Source organism: Lampris incognitus, chromosome 10 (genome assembly GCF_029633865.1).
Source record: "Lampris incognitus isolate fLamInc1 chromosome 10, fLamInc1.hap2, whole genome shotgun sequence".
In the NCBI taxonomy this organism is placed as follows: Eukaryota; Metazoa; Chordata; class Actinopteri; order Lampriformes; family Lampridae; genus Lampris; species Lampris incognitus.
Window position 1 is genome coordinate 56,539,356 of NC_079220.1, and position 5,000 is coordinate 56,544,355.

Consider the following 5,000-nt stretch of genomic DNA (forward strand, 5'->3'; position numbering starts at 1 on the left):
GCTCTAAATTAGAACCCTGCAGCACTCCACATGTGATATCCTGAGGTTCATATATACCACTTCAACATTACACACTTGAGTTCTTCCTGTAAGGTAAGACACAAACATTTCACAGCAATATGTCTGAAACCCACGTACGGTAGCTTTGACAACAGCATAGTATGATTTGTCAAAGGCTTTTTGCAAATCGAGCAAGATCATGCCACCTAACTTTCCGTCATCAAAGTTTTGTCTTACAAAGTCGAACAGATGAATAAGACAGGTTTCAGTAGAGTACGCTACTCTGAAGCCAGACTGAAGCTCATAAAACAGGTTTTATGAGCTAAATGACTATTTATGACTAAATACTCCTCAACCTGCTTAAACACAGGACGTGCAAAAACCGCAGACATGGTTGTTAAAATTGATACTGGCCAGTGATTCTCCACATCTGATTTACTATTCTTCTTAAAAAGGGGGACAACCCTAGCCCTTTTCAGATCACATGGGAATTTACCCTTACTTTTAGATAAAGTTACTATATGAGTAATTACACTAGAAATTACACTGGCACTATCCCTCAGAAATCTGGCTGGAACATGCTGCTGCTAGAATATTTACAAAAACAAAAACGTTTGACCATATCACCGATTCTAGCCTCCCTTCACTGACTCCTGATTCATGCTAGATTGCCACTTTTAACCTATAAAATACTTAATGGGCTTGCCCCTCATATTTGTCAGAAGTTATACAGCCTTATGTACCTCCTCGCGCCCTTCGTTCTCAAAGTGTAGGCCTCCTGTCTGTTCCTAGAGTTAAAAGAAGTCTGCAGGCTGCAGAGCCTTCTCTTACCGCGCCCCCTTTCTTTGGAATAGTCTCCCTGCCACCGTTGGAGAATCTGACTCTGTAGACTCTTTTAAATCCAAACTGAAAACCAATCTCTTCTCATTAGCTTTCAACTAGTTGTCTTTTTCTCTGTGGTAGTTTGACTTCCTTCTGAAGCTTTGTCACAATTATCTTCTTTTGGGAGGGTCTCAGGCTCAATATATTAATAACTGTAGGTCTTAGCGGTAATCTCTTGGTTTTGTCCTGCAGACAAGAATGTTCCTGAAACTTTCTGAATGCACCACATCCTTCTAACCTTCTGTTTGCATCTCTGAGCACGAGTGGCCATGTTGTGTGCCTGTTCCTCCCTCTCTCTCCCTCTCCCTCTCCCTCTCTTTCTTGCTTTCCAGGACAATTGTTCTTCCTTTATGGACTGTCTGATGACCATGGATCATCTCTCTCTCTCTCTCTGTCTTTCGATCCCCCGATGACTTCGGCGCCATCTGCCCCGCCTCTTGAGTGTATGTGAAGTCTGTTCTCTCTGCAGGGCCCCACTGAGCAGAGCTGGTTCTGTGGCGCGGGGTCCCGCCGGTTCTCGACTGCATCTGTGGGGTTCCTGTCATTGTCTCGGATGGACAGTTTCACTAAATTTGCGCTGCTCTCGCTTTACAAGTTTACTACCCAGCACATTTAAATTTGCTAAATTTTATGAATTAACTGCATGCATTCTACATTACCTTGATCTGTGTAATCCATGATGTTACGTTACAATCCTGTTATTTTTGTGTATTTTGTACATTTGACACCTATTGCATGTCTGTCTGTCTTGGAAGAGAGATCCCTCCTCTGTTGCTCTCCCTGAGGCTTCTCCCATATTTTGTTTCCCTGATAAGGTTTTCCTTGTGGAGTTTTTCCTCATTCTGGTTTAGGGTCCAAGGACAGAGGGCATCGTATGTCATGTACTATATTGTACTGATTGTAAAGCCCTTTAACACACGGTGACGGCGGTCACGTGGCTCAGGTCCTGGGCCGTTCCGGTGGCGTCTGGACACTGCTTGGCATCCTCCTCATCATATTCGTCATATATTTTATAAATCCATGATAATTGTGTTATCCTCTTTCAGTGTTTTCTTGTATAAATTGTGTAAACACAACATCGATGTCACGTTGTGCGTCTTGGGAGCGAGACCCTCCTCTGTTGCTCTCCCTGAGCTTCCTTCCTGTTTTTTCTCCCTGTTAAAGGGTTTTTACGGAGTTGTTCCTTATCCGATGAGTGGCTCTAAGGACAGGATGTTGTGTTGCTGTAAAGCCCACTGAGGCACATTTGTAATTTGTGTATTTGGGCTATACAAATAAAATGGACTTGACTGCCTTGTGCAATTGGGCTGTACAAATAAACGGCTTGAATGGCTTGTGGGAAGGCTTTTCTATTAATCATGAGACAACTGGTCAATGGGGGTGCAAATTACTCTGTGTGTGTGTGTGTGTGTGTGTGTGTGTGTGTGTGTGTGTGTGTGTGTGTGTGCGTGCGTGTGTGTGTCACACTTGCTTTCATCTGCATCATCAGCTGACTCCCTGTTGACTGGAATGAACTGGACGGAAACAAAACCCCCAAGACTTGTGGAAAGCCACTGCTGAAAACGTCTCTGCTCAGTCAGATCAGAAGAAATCACCGCCACATAACGAGCGCCTCGCTATCCGAAGGACGACACACATTTGGGGAAAAACACTCTCCCCTATCAGCAGTGAAGCGAACAGATCTGACTTTCAATGAAGTGACCTCATCTCATCACCGCCAGCTCTCAGACTGACCCTGGTGTGTGGAGGAACATGTCTGTGCAATATAAAACAGCATGATGTGTTTTATGTCATATTCATCACATTTTCAGTCACAAGGCTTAGGATGGATGTGTCAGGCTTGGTGTGTTCCCCGAGTTTGCCGTGAAATACTCTGTGAGACCCAAAACAAAACAACCTCCCAGCAGGACGGCTAGATCTTATATCTCAAAAGGATGGATGTATGAGAACTGTGTGATTCTATCCAATATGTTACAGACTTCTCTTACTTCAGTTTCTTGGTATGTATTTCATAAACACACACACACACACACACACACACACACACTCAGAACAGATAGAAATGCACAAATTCTACCATGGACACACACATGCATGGAAACACAACAAGTATGTCCTGCTGAAGCTATTACAGCTCCCTGAAGGAAGCACCTGGAGACAAGGGGCCACTCTGAGAGAACGAGAGGGTGAGAGAGAGCGAGAGAGAGGGTGAGAGAGAGAGAGAGAGAGAGAGAGAGAGCGAGGGGGCAAGCGAGAGAGGGCAAGAGACAGAGACACAGAGAGGGAGAGAGAGAGAGAGAGAGGGCGAGAGAGAGAGGATGAGAGAGAGAGAGGGCGAGAGGAGCAGGGTGATACCTCCTTCACATACACTTGTCAGTGATCTCACCTACATCCAGACTTCACACACCATGTAGGTGCTATAAGCCACCTGAGGACACACACACACACACACACACACACACACACACACACACACACACACACACACACACACACACACACACACACACACACACGCACACACACACACACACACACGTGGTCGGTGCTGCTATGACTATTACACCATTTCCAGTCTGGCTGAGGATAGTTTCATGCCAGCTTGCATTTTTACAATACTCCACCAACACTCATAAAAATACCATTAAATAGCATCGCCTCGCTGATGACTTTAGCATAATGCACACACGCGCGCACATGCACACATACACACCCGCACACACAAACACAGAAACAGAAGAACCCGAAACGACATTATTCAACGTGCATGCCGTTAACACATCTAACCCATAAGATCCAGACAGGAAACAACAGGAGTAAATGTTGTAATGAAGTGACGGCCCTGCAGTGCCAGCACACTGGACACAAGTCCTATCAGTGTCCTGTAGCCACACTGTAGCCACACTGTAGCCATGCTGGAGCCATGCTAGAGCCACGCTGGAGCCACACTGTAACCACACTAACTATGCTGGAGACACACTTAAGCCACACTGTAGCCACACTGTAGCTACACTGGAGCCACACTGTAGCCACGCTGTAGCCACGCTGTATCCACACTGGAGCCACACTGTAGCCACACTGTAGCCGCGCTGGAGCCATGCTGGAGCCACGCTAGAGCCAAACTATAGCCACGCTGTAGTCATGCTGTAGCCACACTGTAGCCACACTTTAGCCACACTAGAGCCACGCTGTAGCCACACTGGAGCCACGCTGTAGCCACACTGGAGCCACGCTAGAGCCAAACTGTAGCCACACTGTAGCCACACTGTAGCCACACTGTAGCCACGCTGGAGCCACGCTAGAGCCAAACTGTAGCCATACTGTAGCCGCGCTGTAGCCACACTGTAGCCACACTGTAGCCACGCTGGAGCCACGCTAGAGCCAAACTGTAGCCATACTGTAGCCACACCGTAGTCGCGCCGTAGCCCCACTGTAGCCACACTTTAGCCACACTAGAGCCACGCTGTAGCCACGCTGTAGCCACACTGGAGCCACGCTAGAGCCAAACTGTAGCCACACTGTAGCCACACTGTAGCCACGCTGTAGCCACGTTGGAGCCACGCTGTAGCCAAACTGTAGCCATACTGTAGCCCGCGCTGTAGCCACACTGTAGCCGCACTGGAGCCACGCTGGAGCCACGCTAGAGCCAAACTGTAGCCATACTGTAGCCACGCCGTAGCCGCGCTGTAGCCACACTGTAGCCATACTGTAGCCACGCCGTAGCCGCGCCGTAGCCACACTGTAGCCGCACTGTAGCCACGCTGAGAGCCACGCTGGAGCCACACTGTAGTAGCCACGCTGTAGTAGCCACGCTGTAGCCATGCTGTAGCCACGCTGTAGCCACACTGTAGTAGCCACGCTGTAGCCATGCTGTAGCCACGCTGTAGCCACACTGTAGTAGCCACGCTGTAGCCACACTGTAGCCATGCTGTAGCCACACTGTAGCCACAAGGGACAAGAGTAGTACTGTTCAAACACAGCCCTTTCCTGTTTTCACACCAAACCAGAACAGCAGAATGTGAGAGAGAGAGAGAGAGCAAGAGAGAGAGAGAGAGAGAGAGAGAGAGAGAGAGAGCAAGAGAGAGAGAGAGAGAGAGAGAGATGGAAAAAAGTGGTGC